The sequence below is a fragment of the Ictidomys tridecemlineatus genome, chromosome 14 (genome assembly GCF_052094955.1).
Source record: "Ictidomys tridecemlineatus isolate mIctTri1 chromosome 14, mIctTri1.hap1, whole genome shotgun sequence".
Lineage (NCBI taxonomy): Eukaryota > Metazoa > Chordata > Mammalia > Rodentia > Sciuridae > Ictidomys > Ictidomys tridecemlineatus.
In genome coordinates, this window is record NC_135490.1 from 344,861 (window position 1) to 362,530 (window position 17,670).

The following is a 17,670-nucleotide window of genomic DNA, read 5'->3' on the forward strand; positions in this document are numbered from 1 at the left end:
TCATTGCCCTGCTCACATCAATGAGAAGCACATGCAATTTCTAAAAGGACAATCTTCAAACTAACAAAGAATGTGCCCAAATAAATATGGTGTTTCTACGAGAATGATTTCTGAAATATTAGCTAGGTTACTTTAGCCTTGAAACATTGGCTCTTGGCCCAGGCTGAGCACTCTCCTCAGACGAAACTCTTGAGAGACTGCCAGTATTTCCAAAGTCAGAATAGTACATCATGGTCTCTTAGAGGCTACGGCTGGAGGAAGACTAGAGACACCACTGAACAGGCACCTTCAGTTCGCCTGGAGGCAGCCCTCTTCCCCAGGCCACCACCAGGGGCCATGGTTTTGACTCAGCTGCCCTGAGCTGACATCTCGGGGTCGTGGCTCCTGAGTTCTGAGACTAAAAGGAGGGGAGGCAGGCCCTGCCTGCGAGGGATGTGGAGCACCTGTGAAAGGAGAAGAGCGGCAGGGCGTGAGCGGGCACCTGACAGCCCTGTGCTCTGCCTTCTTCACATCCAGTCCCCAGCCCCAGGCTCAAATTTAGTCTTTCCTTACTCTTAGGTGTTGAATTGTGTTCCACCCTCCAGAGACTTGTTACAGTCCTGACCCAGTGCTCCAGAGTGTGGCTTTATGTGGAGATGGGGTCATCAAGGTAAAGCAAGGCCACAGGGTGACATCTGATCCAACAAGGCCAGTGTCCTTCCAAGCGGATGAAGAGACATCAGGAAAAGGCCATGTGGGGACACAGGGAGAAGATGGCATCTGCAAGCCCAGGAGGGCGACCTCAGAGAGGCCATCCCCACCGTCACTGCTGTCTGCACCTTTCAGCCTCCAGACCTGTGAGAAACAGATTCCTATTTGCCATAGTTGTTACTGCCCTGCGGGGGGGCTGCCCTGATAAAGTGACACACGTACTGAACACGGGCGTGCCGAGCTCTCTGCGCACCGAGGAGTGGTGTCAGTAGCCGCTGCGCACACGTGGGCCTCGAGTGTAGCAGGCACCTCTCCCACACTTGAGCTGCTCCACTCAGCAGCTCTGACCACACAGGTGCTGTCCTACTCCTATTTCCCCTGCAGCTTTCTCCGGTGACAGTCTGAGGCTGGCACTCTGGTCAGAGCATCCCTCACCCCCCTCAAGTCCAGGCATTACCTGCGTCCCACATGGAGAGCCAGAGCCTGCAGGAGCACCGAGGGCGTCTACAGCATCCTCTACGCAGAAGGCACCACCCAGGGAACACAGACAGACCTGCACTCCAGCCTCCACAGATCCCCCCGGCCGCGGCCCCAGGTCCGCCTGTCGCCTCCTCCAGGCCCTGGGTCACACGACTATTAGGGCTACAAAGGAGGCTGGAAAACAGAGTCCATCTGGGTGTCACAGGAAGCTGGGAACCCGGATGTGCGGAACGGTGAGCACTCTCCCGGTCACTGAACACCTCATCTGTGTTTCTCCATAGAAGAAACAACAAAAAAGCCCTCTCCAAGGGCGAGACTGAAGCTCCTCCATGTCACTGCATTTAGTTCAGAATTCAGGGCATGGGCCTAATATTTTCTGGGCCGCGTCCAGCCGAGAGATATTTTTCTTGGACTGAGACCCATGACTGAACAAATGCTGATTACATTCCCCCAGCGCCCATCCCACCAAAGGTAGATCCTGGGCAGCAACAGGATTTTCCCAAATCGAGGGCACAGCCTGAAGTGGCACAGTCTCCTGACAGTGACGGAAGCACTGGGTCATTTCCGAGTGCTGCAGGTCTGTCCCAAGGGGGTGTGCCCAGCACCTCCCTGACGTCTGGACCAGCACCAGGAAACACCCCCCTCGGGGTCTGTGGCCATCACAGCCCACTTTCTGGTTTAGGGTCCGATTCAGACTCCAAAAGCATCCTGGGCTTTGGAGATCCCGTCCAGGGGGCTGCTGCTGCCAGAGACCACACCAGAGCCCTTTTCCTGCCTTTGTGGATGGCTTCCTTCTCTGCTCTCTGTTGTCCTTCCTGACCTCCCTCTGTCAGATGAAGACCTGGACTTGGGTGAGACCCTAGGCTTGATGGGAAGGCCACGTCCTTAACCCGATCTCCACCCCGGAGCACGATCCCTTGCGCTCTGACAGGTCTCAAAGCCGGTGTCAGTCAAATCTTTCAGTCTTTTTATTTGTTTGTTTGTTTGTTTATTTCTAGTTGTAGCTGGACACAACACCTTTATTTCACTTGTTTATTTTAGTATGTGGTGCTGAGGATCCAACCCAGGGTCTCACGCGTGTGTGGCGAGTGCTCTACCGCAGAGCCACGACCCCAGCCCGAATCTCTGTCTTAATCCTACTACGTAGAGTACGAAGTGGCTGGCTTCTCCTGCCCTGCAGAGCTCCTCTGTTGAAGAGCAGCCCATCCTGGCTGAGCTCCCCATTTTATGGAATAACTTGGAAAGTCCTGACAGCAGCAGCCTCCAACACTCGGCCTTCCCCTGCTGCTTCTGTGGAGCCACAGATTGGTGGGCCTCGTCTGCCTGCTAAGTGGCCACAGGAGACAGCTTTATCAAATGTCCTGTGCCTCCTGAAGTCGGGCATCTTCCCAGCTGGCCACCCCTCCCTGCTAACATTGTGTGATGCGGCCAACAGGTGTTTCAAGTTTTGTTGAAGCAGCTCGCCACTTCTTTGTACAGAGTTCCTGGTCCTCAGCTCAACCCACCATTCTGGTCGGCAGATCACCATGTGACGCTACTATCTGAAAAAATACTGAGAATGATCCCTCCTCATAGAGCCGCTGAAGGAAGGCGTTCTGCTCCGATGGTCGGCAGGGAGTGAGCCGCCCTGGGGGTTCAGGGGTCCACTCTTTCTGTCTGTGGTTCCGCTCTCTACCATCTGCAGACAGCTGCATCCACGGCAGTGTGCAGAGAAGCTGTGAGCGGGTCCCGTCTCATTGGCCAGGACAGCCTGGGAGGCTGGGAGCCCCCGGCTGTGAGGAGGAAGAGTGAGGTTTGGTGAGTAGCCAGCAGCATCCATGGAAACATGCTGGAGGTCGCTCAGCAGTGGAGGAGTGCAGTTGGAACCTAGTCCTCAGGCATGAGGTTGTATGGAAGGCTGGGCATGTGGGGCGGCGTCTTCAGTATGTAGACTCGACTGCTGGTGTCATGTGCCATGCCAGGCACATCTTACTGCTGAAGCTGTGATCCAGCAGATGTGTGGGGGCCTACATTTTTTAAAAGCCCCAACATTCTAGTAACAGGGTTTCTGGAATAGTAGGATTTGGTGGGGGAGCTGGCACATCAAAGAAAGATCACAAATCAACCCAGCAGCCTTTTTTTAGAAGCCTTGAAGTGCGCTGTTGTGTGACTGTGACAGTGGTCAGGCTGTGGGAGCACCACTCAGGAGGCAGTGGGCACAGGTAGTCCCAGCCCTGGGCGTAGACAGTCCTTACTTTGTACTCTGGTGCTTAGCCTGCATCATCATTTCAGATCTCTTAGGATCCTAAAACCTGTTCAAACACAATGAAACTGTCCAGGATGGGAATTTCCAAGGACACCTTTTTGCAGACAGTTAATAACATTGACCACACGTAACTGGACTCTTGTCAAATCTGCCTTCCATCCATCGCAGTTCCTGAAGGAGCATGTCAGCATACTTACCTAGCCTGGCCACACCCGCAGCCACCTCATCCTTCTTGATGTCAGCCTGCGGCTCTGTAAGCTTGTCCGCACCACAGAAGCCAGCCACAGCAGTCAAGTCGCTCTCTTCTGCTCCTCTCACCGTCATGGTGACACCCTCCCCGAAGTCAGCTGTCCTCCCTGACCTGCAGCCTGCTCCGGGAAGGGCGACTTTGACCCACGGTGTCCTGTTTTCCTATCTGCATTTCAGTGATGGCCACCATTCCAGGCTCTACTTGTACCCCCTGCCAGGTTCAGAGATGGCGGTGCCTCAGCCATTCTAACTGAAGAACACACACCCATCTGCCCCCTGAGACTGTGGACATGCTCCAACATGAACACCTCATGGTACTGGGTCTGTCCATCTGAGACCAGTCTGTAGAGAATGTTTTCAAAGTCCTGGCTCCGGGTCTTTTTGCTTGTTCTACCCAGACCACAGAGAGTGCAGATGCACCAGGCTGTAGACCTTGGTCACCATGGTTACAGGAGCACTCCCACACAGCCCAAAGCTCACTTCCATGATGTGGTGCCTCTGTGACCTTGAATCGGGTGATCACTCCTTTCAGCCTGCAAAATCCCATCTGTAAGAGATAAAATATGTTCCTCGACAGACTGATAGAGAAATAAATGAGTGATAACTTGAAAAGCATTTTGCTCTGAGAACTTGGTTCAGAGCCTCTGGCTGCACCACAGGTTACCAAATGGCCAGTCTGTCATTAGGAATGGCACTACAGACCAGTTAGATGTCCAGCAATGGTGATCAAGAGCACTGAGGCTAGAAATGACCCCACCTTTGCATCCCACTCTGCTGGTTTCTAGCTGTCTGACCCTAGTTGAATTCCTGAATTATTGAGCTGATGTTTCTCATTAGGACTCTCACGAATTATCGAAAAAGCACCACTGAGGTTGGCCAAGCACCAGTCCTACGCTGATGAGAGGCATCACCTTTGAGACAGAGTCTGTCATTTCCATCCCACAGAGGAAGTAGATTCAAATAACCTGCCAGAGACATTCACAGGACATGGCAGAACTGTGGGCAGAACAAGAGAATCTTGGGCAGTGCACTGCTTCAAGAACCAAAGATATGATGGTCCATATTTTGTCTAGAACAAAATATGTCCTGACTCCTCTGGAGCCAGTGACAGGCAAGCTCCGGGAGCCAGCTGCAGACTCCTCAGCCCAGTTGAACAGCCATTAACTTCCCCACAGTCTGCTTTCATAAAGCACCCAGGAAAGCATAAAAGCGTGGGGCACCAGCTGCCTTTCCCCTCCCTCCAGCCCACCTCCTGCAGAGCGACACACAAAGACGTCCTAGATGTTCAAGTGGTGTCTCTTTCCATTCACGTTTTCTAGCTTGCCGTCTGGAAAAACTACCAAAGCCAAGGAAAATGCTTGAATGAGATTTTGTATAAAGGGGCATTTACCCTCATTTCATATGTGTAAGACAATACAACCCATTCTCAGCTACACTGAGCTGCTGACTTCCAGTCTTCACTCGGTGCCGGTACATATTATTCTCATCCACTTGCATCTTGTTATAGTGAAGGTGCAGCATGATGAAGGCTACAGAAGGGTGACCACGCTGAACGCAGGGGCTCGCTCCACCAGTAGAGAGGTGATAAGCAACTCCATGAGACCCTGCCTCTAACAAAATACAAAATAGGACTGGGGATGTGGTTCAGAGGTCAGGTGCCCCTGGGTTCAAACCCCGGTACCCTCCTCCCAACAGATAAATAGATAAATAAATAAATAAGAAAAGCAATGGACTTTTTTATTTGGCAGAAGAAGTGTATAGACAGCGTGGCATTCAGGTGGTGGCACTGATATTGCTGTCCAGGTCCTGGGCATGTGTGCGAGAAGCCTCTGGCCAGTGCTGCTGACCGAGCTCACCGACAGAGGGCGCTCTCCAGCACCATCTCACAATCATTGGTTTCTGCTGTAGAATTGGTTGTTTTTCCCCACTTTTGGTGCAGTGGGATTGAAACTGTTCCAGTTTGATTTTGACAGATGACAATAAAAACTTGAAACTGTCCATATTTTAAAATACCAGAAATTGTTATTTTTCTTTTAAAAAAAATTCCAGTTTTGTTTCGACCGAGACCTCATAACAAGTGCTTCCAGGGTCAATGAGTTTGAAAGGAGATGAAGAATGTGACAGATCACTCCAGAACAGCTCAGTTCACTTTTTCAGCTCGCATGGGGTTTTCCTGGGTTCTGCCTTGAAGAGGACAAACCCAAATCATCATTTCCAGTACTCTGAGACCTATTTCTGAATATGCCAGCACATCCTCTCATTTCCTGACAAGTTAGAGCAGAAGACTGAGCATCTACTGTACTCCATGATTCCACATTCAGGTAGACACACTGGTGGAAGCGGGGGGTGGTTTCTTGGAACCTGACCATAGGTTCCTTTTTGACATTTCCTTTAATTCTTGTGAAGGAAAAATCTTCAGCTTGGCATGGACCTGCCTCTAACGACTGCTCTGAGGAACAACGTTCCCACCGTAAAAGAAAGCCAGCTGTCCGGGACGCCCCTGAGCGGCTAACTGTGAACAACAGAGCATCTTTATCAGACTCAAAAGTGAAAATGAAGAAATCTGCCAGTCCCTGAAGGAGCGACCTTGAGAAAACTGATGTGAAGAAGTTACACGGCACACGATCACAACTCGGATGGCTTTTGTTAGCTTGGTGAAGGTCAATAGCTTGTACCCTGAAGTTTTTCTTTAAAGTTCCCTCTTGCTCCACATCTACAAGACCTTTTTCCAAAGATGAGTCAACTGGTGCTCAATGATGTTAAATCAGTGCTACAAGAAGGAAGGTGTCACCTCTGACTTGTTCCAATCCTGTCCAGGGAGTGTGGCCTCGGTCCTCTTGGCTTTGGTCTGAAGGCCCTGCTCTTGCGGATTTCCTGCCTCCCATCACACTTCCTTTGACGCTGCTCCTTCTTCCCAGGCTCATCCCAGACACCTGCACCTGGCTGTGGCCTTCTCAGGTCCCATCAGAGCGAGCGCCTCTCTGCTCTGTGCCCCTAGTCTCACGTGTGGCCTCCTTACCCCAAAGACTGGGAGCTCTCACTCCTCCACTCTCCGCTGGCCTGGCTCAGGAGCTGTACTCGAGAGACATCACTAAAGTGTCTGAAGAACAGACACAAACGCATGCTACCCAGAGCAAGAGGAAAGCCAGGCGTGAAAGTGGCCTGCCGGGCACTGAGGCTGTCCTTGCCGACTCCTGAGTGGAGGAGGACTGAGAAACCCCACAGAGGCCTGCCTTGGGGTGAGTGTGTATAAGGTTGGATGTCTGTGTGGGCTCTAGGACACCGGCTCTTGGAGATGTGTGGCATCAAATGCTCTCATGCTGTGGGTCCCCATCGCAGGAGCTCATGGAGTACCGGTCCCTGGCGTGGGCACATGAGGCTTCATGATCCAGTCCATTAGTTTGTTCTACCTCGTCTCAGTGGATGAGAACTTCCTAAAGAGGACATCGTGGTCGAGAATTAGTCTCCTCAGTTACAGAGACAAAGCCACAGTGAGTGTATCACAGTAATCATCCATTTGCTCAGCTGTGACGAGGTCCTGCTCTGGCTTTCTCACAAAAGCACCAGCTCCTGCCATTACCGAGTTCTAACCTTCTCAGAGGGTCTATTCTCTGACATCTCTTGCACACCTAGAATGTGTCCAGGATCCAGGTGTCTAAAGGATGGGTGAGGCTCCAGGCAGCTCAGCGTGATGGAGGACATGGGTACACACGCCGCCTCCAGACACAGATGTACTCGCTGGGTCATGGCTTCCAGTGAACGATGCAGATTTGCTGAGCCATACCTGCTGTTAGTGAGCAAAGTCCTTTAGGGTGCTTAAATAATCACTGAACCCTAGATCCTTAAAGACCTAGAGAGAAGGGCCCCTGCCGCCCAGTTGGGAAGCCTGAGTGTTTCTTGCAGGCACAGCAGTGTCTGTTTTGATGCTCGGCTTCATCCTATCACTGGGCACTCTGGATATCATTCCTGAGCATGATCCTGTGTGAAGAACAATGGATGGTGTAATAGGAAGCTCCTCCACAGGTAGTGAGTTGGAGATTGGCACAGGGTGTCCTCACTGGCTATTTCTAGTGATGAGCCAGGGGGTGGGATGTTATCAGATGTGGGAAATTTGGACACTGGGTATAGTACTTCACGGTGATTGGCAGTGATAAGTGCAGTAAAGTGACCCTGGTCACAGCCTCTGTCATCCTCTTGCCCTGTGGTCCCACTCTTAGGAATTCCATCCCCTACCCATATCTTTGGAAGCAGCTTCCCTATTACCCTCCACAACCTGTCTCGTCTGACAAATCAGGATTGACTGGTAGAATATCGTCGGAACTTTAACAAGAGTGTTGGTCATTTCAGAAAATCTGGAGCCGTTCCCCTTGGGCTGCTGCTTCTGTGGTCAGTCAGGTGCGGATGGGTGCCTATCAGTGCATCCTCCATCATGATGGTGACTCAGATGTGCACAGAAAGATGTGCCATCTACACGCATACTTCCCTCTATTCTTCATACTTATTTATTTTGCAGTATCAGAGAGCGGACCTGCCTTCCATGCCTCCCCTTCTGGTACCATCTGAGAGTGGGCACAATATGGTTATGTTTTGGGAAGGGATTTCTAGAAGGAATTTCAAAGAACTGCATCTATCAGGTAATTGGACTAGACATGACTGCTGGTCACGAATATTGGTGCTCTCTGAATGTCCCCGTGGTGTGATGACAGCAGGGAATATCTTGTGGGTCTGGGCTTCCATTCTTCTGGGCTCCTGGTCCTGGGAGCTCAGCTTGGGGGGCAAGGTGGGAGGGGGAAGCCCATCTGTGCGGACACAATGTGAGCACTGTCTCCATGAGAGACTGCTCTCCAGCACCCGATTCCTACATCTGAGGCTGGCAGCACGTGGCTGGCTTCCCTTGAGGCAGGAGTGAAGCAGCTGCTGGAACCTGGACTTAGTCTTTTGCTGGCCAGTCTCCCCCTCAGTCTCTCCTTTGTGTTATCTGAGAAACAGGTCTTTGCCAAAGGCCTCGGTCAGCAGCAAGTGCCGCACCCACCACAGCAGCAGAGCCCAAGTTTCACTCACCACCACCCTAGAGGACAGAGGCAGGACTGGCTCCCAGACACGAAGTCTATCCGGTGCTGGGACAAGCACAGGGTGGCACCCTGGTCTCAGGACACCCCAGACAAGAGCTCCAATTCCCGTCTCTGGTTTCTGCTGGAACTTGAGACCTGAGTCTTCCTGTGGGTGTCACAGAAGGCTTCCCACCGCCCTCAGGACAAATTTTTCTCTGACACTTTGTCTTCGGGTCCTGATTCTAGGGACTACCTTGGGGCAGAGAAGCCATGGAACAAGGCAGAGCCTGAGAGTTGGTGGACCTAAATGTTTAGAGTGGTCAGATCACAGTGGTTTTATATAATTATGGCACTGTTTATATCAAGCTTGGCCTGCACTGCTTTTTTTCCTGTGAAATGTGACTCTGTGCTTATTTGAACCACCACGTGCTCCAGTTGGCTCCCACTCCTACCAGGTGAGTTCACGAGGGTGAGATACATGGACCCAAACTTCTGGGCACCAGGCCACCCCCACTTTACATTTCCCCACTGCGCAGCACACAGTCACTCCAGTATGACGTTTAATGGGAAAATGTCTATCGTTTAATTAAACCAGAAACTATTAGAATTATTCCTCCAAGTGTTTGGCAATTAGCTGTTCCAAAATGATAGCCATTGTAAAAAAATACCATGACCATTTACCTTTAGCAGATGCTTAACTAAGACTTTCATTAATTATTATGAAACTTAACCAGGAGATGTCTGTGTTCACAGGAGTGTTTTACCATATTACAAGCTAGAATGACTTTGATCAAAATTGATATAGCATTTAGATGTTTTAATAAAAGGAGAAAAAATTAGAATATTTCCCCTAATGCAGCAATCTTATGTATTCAGGGCAATTCTCCAACTTTTTTTTTTTTACTAAGAATAAAAAGGAAAGCCTTGAAAAAATCTTCATGTCTCACAAAGATTAAAATTGAGAAATTTGCCTAAATTGATGTTTAATGAAATACAGAAGAGAAGTTGGTTGTGGATAATGCTTTTCATTCCAAGGTATGAAAAATGGCATGGGAAGAGTCTGATGTACATTCCTAGACAGACACACCTCTTAGAGGTACCACCTGTTCAGCTGTCCTGTGCTCGGCCAGCTCTGAGGCTGGGTCTGCTGCAGATCCAGAGGTTCAGGCCAGAGCAGGCAGGTGGCAATTCCAGTCTTCACCAAGGACTAACTCTGTCAGGAAAAATCAGGGTCCCTCAGCTTTTCCATTTCATCTATGCCTGTTTATAAAGGAAACAGTGAGAGGGGGTATGTGGTGCCTGCGGTTAGCAGTAAGTAACACAGGTGATGCATTACTTCCTTAGCATGTCACCTCCTTAGTCCTTGCTGTCAGCATCAATGGCCCAGAGTCCTTTAGAGGTCATAGAAAGCAGTCACCGAGTTCTGGACACTCTGCCTTGCTGGGAAAACCAGGCATTGCTATGTCAGAGTCCTCCCAGACTCAGCTTCGGCTGACATGAGCCTCAGGAGTTCACGCAAGGTCCTCATGGAGTCCTCAGCAGGTCCTGTCAGGGCTGTGACTAGCCCATTTTCAGGATGGGCACTGAGGCTCCCCGTGCTCTGGCACCCTGCCTCTGCATGCCCGTCCGGCTGTGTGTCTGGGCAGTGGTTACATGTGCTGCTCCCACAGAGTGTGGGATTAGTACAGCCATCCCACGTTGGCAAGTGGGTAGTTTAGGGACATTATCATGTTGGACCTGCAGCTATCTCACAGACACTAGCCATGTCCATGGCACTGAAAACAAAGACACACGATGACAAGCGATGCTGAATTTTTTGTTCTTACTTAATTTCACAAGAAGGCATAAAGAAGACGGTCTACTCAGAAGTTCCAGCCATCGTGACCCTGAGCTTCCTTTAGCTGGACACCTGTGCACAGGACACTTCCAGTGTTGCTGGAAGACTCAGTGGAAATGTGTTCCTATGGACACACAAACTGCTACTGTCTCAGAATGCACTATTTCCTCCAGTCAGCAGAAAACACCATGATTGCTAGCACCAGGCTGGAATTTTCTCAGAAATAACTTTTCCCATTGTTGAAAAATGTTTTAATCCAATGTTCTGCCTGCAATAACATAACACAAGCAGGAATTATGCCAATAATATTATATGTCTTATTTTATTTTGACTAACATGTGTTAATCATATACATCGATGCAATGTGATATAATATGATTTTCCAACATATGCATTATGCCTTTCCCTTCCTGGCCCTTAGTAATCACTATTCTACCTCCAGGTCCCATGTAGGTTCCACATATGAGAAACAAAAATGTGATATCTGTCTTTCTGTGTCTGGCTGATTTCTCTTCACATAATGCCCTCCTGTGTCAACCATGTTGCTGAACATGACAGGCTTTCATTCTTTGTGGCCAAATTATATTTCACTATGCACATGTGCTGCATTTTCTCTATCATTCATCCTTTGAGGAAACTAAATACATTTCATACTTTAGCTCTTGAGAATATCGCTGCCATACACATGGGTATATAGGTGTCACTTCAGTGTGTTGACTTAACTTCCTGTGGATATATTCTCAGGAGTGGGATTGCTGGATTATAGGGTAGAATGATACTCAGTTCAAGGGACCTCCATCTGCTCTCCTTAAAGCTAATTTACATCCTCATCAGCAGTGCACAGGGTTCCTTTTTATTCACATCCTCACCAACATTTGTCATTTTTCTGTTTTTATATAAAAAGAAAACAATAGCCATTCTATTATAGTTTGGATGTGAGGTGTCCCCCAAAAGCTCATGTGTGAGATAAAGCAGGAAAGTTTAGAGGACGAAGGATTGGATTATGAGAGCCTGAACTCAATAAGTGGATTAATCCCCTGATAGGGATTAAGTGAGTGGTAACTGAAGGTGGGTGGGGTGTGGCTGGAGGAGGTGAGTCACTGGGGGCACGGCTTTGGGGTATGTATTTTGTATTTGGATAGTGTAGTTCCTTCTCTGCTTTCTGATCATCAGATGAGCTACTGTCCTTTGCCACACTCTTCTGCCATGATGCTGTGTCAACTGGAGCCCCAGGACTGGAGCCAGCCTTCTATGGACTGAGACCTCTGAAGTGGTGAGCCCCTCAAATAAACTTTTCCTTCCCTACAACTGCACTGGCCAGTCTTTCAGTCAAAGCAGAGAAAAAGCTAAGACATAAATTGGTACCCAGTGCAGGGTCATTACTCTGACTAACCTGACCATGTGGTTCAGAAGACTTTGGAGATTCTTGGAATTCGTTGGAGGATTTTTAAGTTTTGTAGCAATGCAAGCTGGAAATTCTTTAGATTGTTGTAAGTATTAGGTCCTTAGGCCAAAATAATTCCATTTTGAAAATTAACACCTGCCCACCCAGGCATGACCTTCCTGTTAGGCCCACCCTCAAGGAGTCCCTAACTAAAAAAACACAACACAGACATCAAGTAACAATCACAGGACCAGAGGGTTATTTTTCACTACTCCATTGTCCATGAGTATATAGTTCAGAAGTTTTCCCAGCGGAAGGGCAGCCGGGCAGATATTCTCTGTCAGTAAACCTCTGCTTGACTCAGAGATGTGTCTTTCATGGATGTCTGAGCCAGCTACCTAACAGGAAGCAGAACTTATGGCCAGTTCTGCTGGGAGCTCAGAAGACCAGAATGCCAGTGGGTCTGCAAATAGTGGAGACAGGTCTCGAGAGGTTTCAGAGGAAAAGGAGGACTGTGGTAATTGGACTAGAGGCCATCTGTGTTATGTGCTGGCTGAGAAGTTGCCTGTATTTTCCCTGTGCCCTGAGACTTTCTATGAGGCTGATTTTAAAAGCAATGGACTGTAGGGTATGATGAATCACACCTGTAATTCAGCAGCTCCAGAGGCTGAGGCAGGAGGATCATGAGTTCAAAGTCAGCCTCAGCAAAGTGAGGTGTTAAGCAACTCAATGAGACCCTGTCTCTAAATAAAATACAAAATAGGGCTGGGGGTGTAATTCAGTGGTCAAGTGCCCCGGAGTTCAATCCCCAGCACCCTCCTCCCAAATAAATAAATAAATAAATAATAAAAGCAATGGACTTTTTAATCTGGCAGAAGAAATGCATAGACAGCACCGCATTCAGGTGGTGGCATGGATATTGCTGGCAGCTTTTAGCAAAACTTTTTGTGATAATCAGGAACAGAAAACAGAGCAGAAAGATTTGAAAAACTTGGACTTGAAAAGTAAGAGTAAAACTGGGACTAAGGAAGTTGCAATGGTTAAAGACATTACTGCCACTGAAGAAAAGCCAAAGACTTTGCCCAGAGACAATAAGAAAGATGATTTGAGGGTATCTCAGGAATTGGCAAGGCCACACTCATCTCAGACTCTGGGACGTAAAAGCAAAAATTCCCTTAAGAGACAAGGAGGCACCCTTCTTGCACAAGGGGGCCCAGGAAGTTTGTTCAACATGCTCAGGCACCCAGGAAGCTAACTCTGGTGAGGTAGTCTTGTTGGGTTTTAATTTGAATTTCCCTGATGGCTAATGATAGTGAATATTTTTTAATATTTATTTTTTAGTTGTAACTGGACACAATATCTTCATTTTATTTATTTTTATGCGGTGCTGAGGATTGAACCCGGAGCCCCACACATGCTAGGTGAGTACTCTACCACTGATCCACAATCCCAGCCCCAGAGTGTTTTAAATTTATTTGTCGACTGTTTGTATATATTTTGGTAAGTTTGTATTCAGATCATTTGCCCCCATTTTTAAATTGGATGGATTACCGGTTTTTGTTAAGATTTTTGAGTTCCTTATTTATTCTGGATATTAATTCCTTGTTGGATGAATAATTGGTATATCCCATTTGTCTCTTCAACTTGTTGATTGTTTCCTGTGCTGTGCAGAAGTGTCTTAATTTGATATAACCATATTTGCTTGTATCTCGAACCCCTGAAGGTTTCCACCAAAGAGCCCCAGCGTCCAGTTCCTTCCTTTCCGCCCCCCTCCCCCCAATCACCTTCCCCTGCCCTACCCATCTCCTGTTTTCACGGGATCCCCCGCCTCTTTTTTTTTTTTTTTTTCTTATTTTGGGCTAACTTCCACATATGAGGAAAAACAGCGAACTCTTGACTTTCTGGGTCTGGCTTCTTGGACTTAGCATGATGTTTGTTCTCCAGGTTCATCTATTTGCTGGTAAATAAAATTCCATTTTGTTCTTATTGGTAGCTGAGTGAAATTCCACTGTGTACCTGCGATTCCACCTTTATGTACACCATATATCACTAACTTAATAAACTGTACCTGGAGGGAGAGCCAGAGTAGAAGAAGGGGGATGGCAGCAAGGAAGAGAGAAGGGAATGGAAAGTGCTGGAAACTGAAGTGGAGCAATTCACATTTCATGCTCACATGATCATGGCAAAATGAACCCCGGTACGATGAATGACCATAATGAACTCATACAAACATATTAAAAATCCACAAGTTATCTTAAAATATTCTATTAGGATTTCAAAAAATGTCTACTGGCCTCTATGAAATGCTCTGATTTTAAATATCGATTTACACTGCCAATCTCTGATGAGTCCTCTGTCTCTACACATTTTGTGATATGGGAGAAGTGTTTCCTACCCTCCTCTTCAAGGGTAGATGCCTTCTTTCTCCTGGGTTTCGTGGCCAGCCCTGCAGTGAATGCGCAGGCTCCCTCTCCTAGTAAGCTCAGGTACTCGCCTTGGCACTGCTGAGGCAGCGCCAGCTGACGCCAGAGCCCAGGGGAGCAGAGGCAGCTGTGGAAGACAGGGCAGGCGGAGCCTCCTTCAGTCTTTGCTTGGTCCTTGCAGTGCCCTGTTAGACACCCTGTGGGACTGCAGAGCTGAACTGCCGCTTCCACAGCCATCATCCACATCCACCCCAGGAGCAGGCAGAGTGTGGTTTCCATCTCATGGTGGGAGACCAGGAGCTGAGAGTTGAGCTTTCCACAGTTCCCAGCTCACAGTCACCTGAGACTGAGATTCAGAACCCCATTCCTCGTGTAGACGTCCTTTAGGTGAGAGTACATAGCCAGGTCACATGAGTTTCTAAAAACCTGCTTCCTTCTGGCAACAGGTATGAAAGGCATTTAAGGGAGCGTCTTGGCTTCACTTCACCTGACAGACAAACTGGTTCTCTGTTGTCCCCCACTCGCCCCAAAACAACTACAACTAGAGCGACCATTCTGGCCATTCCCTCAAGAGAATGCTAACTGTCGACAAAGTGAACCACGGCTACCGTGTGAGCAAACCTAGGCAACAGATCAACATTTCAGAATGGAATTAATCCACATCACCTACCCTAGAGTTCGCCAGTAAGAGGTACTGTGCCTGTCCATCTCCCTCTCCCTCTCTTCTCTGCCCCCACCCCTCCCTACCTCCTTCCTCCCTCTCTTTTCCTTTCAGCCTCCCACTCTCCTATCCCTTACCTGACAATATCATGCATCTTTGCAGAATGAAAGCTTGGCTCTCCACCATTTCTTGGAAACACAGCACGATGGTGAATTTATGTGTCAATATGCCACAAGGTGCCCATATATTTGGTCAGACATTATTCTGGATGTTCTGTAAGTCCTAAATTAGTAGATTCTGAATGAAGCAGATTGACTTCCATGATTGGGTTCCAACCAATACTGTCCTCAAAAGAACAAAACCTGACTTCCCTAAGCAAGAGAGACTTCCTTTCCCAGTAGATGCCTTTGGACTTGGCTGCACATCAGCTCCCCTGGTCCCTACCTGCTGTCAGCCTCCAGCCTCCATGATCACATGAGCCAGTCCCCCATAAACCTGCTTCTCTGAATGGACACAGACTCCTGGTCCTGTTCTTTGGAGAACCCTGACCAATGCAAGAGTTAGGTTGAGTGCTCTATAATCTTGTATGTGGGATAACAACCCAATTCCAGTTACTTTTTAAAATCTGAATTCCCTCCATGGCTTTTCTTTGAGTCAGTGGTTTCAGAGAAGAAGAAAACAAGTGTCCACCGGCAGGACTGCAGGCACCAGCACGGCCTGCTCCGTCAACACTGCGCCTTCACAGTTCTGAGCAGTGGTTCTTCCCGCCAGGAGTCCAGGAGGCCACCACAGTTTGTTCCCTCCAAGATCACGACACACCCAGGAGCACTCTGCTCAGTCTCTGAGAAGCAGACCCCAGAGGGGCCAGAAGCTCCCAGCCTGGCTGCAGAGCCCGTGAAGAGAGGGGTGCTGACAGCTGCAGTCACTGTCACCGCTCCTTGGCCCACGCCTCACAGTCCTAGAGGCCAGGAGGTGGAAGCCAAGGCACCTGGAGGACAGGTTCCTCCTGAGGAGGAGAGAGGGTCTGGTCAGACCTCTGCTGGCTTTTGGTGGGTTTCTGGTGGCCTGGCCTCCCATGGCTTGTAGAGGATCACCCTGCCTCAGCTCTATCTTCCCACCAAGTCACAATGGATTAGGGCCACCCTGCCCACTTGGGCCTCACCCTAACTGAAGGGAAAGTGAGGAAGGAGAGACAGGAAGGAGAGACGGGTAAGTGGGAAGTCAAAGATGGAGACTAGGCAGAGATGCACATGAGAGTTTGTCAGGGCTCTCTGTAGCGGAGAGCCAGGCTGGGAATCAGAGCCAGGCTGGTCCTAAATGGGGGAAGCAGGTAGGGGTGGGGTTGTAGGAGGGAGTGGTGGGCCTTTCTTAGAAATGCCCTTGGGCAGGAAAGTGACACTTTCCTTAAAATGGTGGCTGTCACTTAAGACGGCCATCCAGATGCTAAGCAAGGACTTACACTAACACCGCTTTTCAGGGCCACCCCACTCCACCCTAGCTCTCACCTGCCCTGACACATTTCTTCTACATATCTCTGCAGGCGAGGCTGAGGTGAGTGGTGGGAGCTCAACACAGAGCTGGCCCAAGGCTGCCACATGGCTCCTTCCACACGGCAGGCCTAGGCAGCTGGACCCACCAAGGCATTCAATCCCCACAGTAAGGGACCCATGAGATCAGCTGCACGCCCTGGCCTGGCCATGGAGGACACAGAGCCTTACTTCTACCATGTTTTCTGGTCACAATCATGAACAGAGACCCCACCTTTTAGTGGAGGTTGCAATAATGGTCCACCTTATGCTCTGAACACAGCCCTGGCTGCTCTGCCCCTGGGACTTCTAAGATGGACACGTTTCTCCTCTTCCTCTCTCCCTGCTCCTCCTGACCTCTCCCCTCCCTGATCTCAGGGGAAACAGGACCACCTCTCTTCCCCATCCTAGGAGAGTTACCTGCCCTGAGCACACACCCACCACAGGAACCAGGGAATCAGACTTTGGGGATGGCACCAGAAGACCTCAGAAAGGACCATCTCCCAAGTAAACAGTGGACCACAACTCAACGGAGCCCTCGTGGAATGTCGGCTTTGAGTCACCTCTTGAAAGCCCCTGTTCCTGCCGATGGCAGAATCACAGCCTCTGGGCCTGGAGTCCCCTGAGTTCTCCCTAGCAAAGCAATAAAGCTTCTTTTCCTTTTTCTCAAAACTGTGTCCTCATTATCGGATTGGAATCGGGGACAAGGACAGAGCATTTGATAACAAAATGCCATGCTTGACCCATTGAGATGGCAAAGAAATAGTATGGTGAGAAGCTGGCTGGAGAACACAGGGAGGCGGGCGGGGCCTGGGTGGCCTCTTGGGGCAGCACTCATTGGAGGCATTTCTCATTGTCTCATGGTGATTTCCACAGTTGCTCATTAGGATATTTTAGGACCAGGGGTGTTGAGAAACCAGCCTCTACCTCAGAGCAAAGCCTGTCCAAGGAAGGGGGCATGACCCTTGTCCTTGGAAAGACCCACAGAGCACCCCTAGGCACATTCCCACCCTGCTGAGTTGTTTATCTACAAATAACAGGAGAGATCTGCTGTGCCTGGTGTCCCCGACTCAGTCAGGCTAGGTGGGGACCCACAGCAACCCCCTAGCAACCTCCAACCAGCA

At 49.3% G+C, this 17,670-nt stretch overlaps 1 protein-coding gene and 1 long non-coding RNA gene across 2 annotated transcripts in view; one reads left to right on the forward strand and one right to left on the reverse strand.

Annotated features, from left to right (window-relative positions):
* Positions 1 to 17,670, reverse strand: part of Erich1 (glutamate rich 1) — a 136,719-nt gene that overhangs the window by 31,586 nt on the left and 87,463 nt on the right. The gene's annotated exons all lie outside the window — the stretch shown is intronic.
* On the forward strand, positions 11,434 to 13,358 carry LOC144370246 (uncharacterized). The gene is made up of 2 exons (XR_013430136.1): positions 11,434 to 11,825; positions 13,278 to 13,358. It is a non-coding gene; the product is annotated as an uncharacterized LOC144370246 (long non-coding RNA).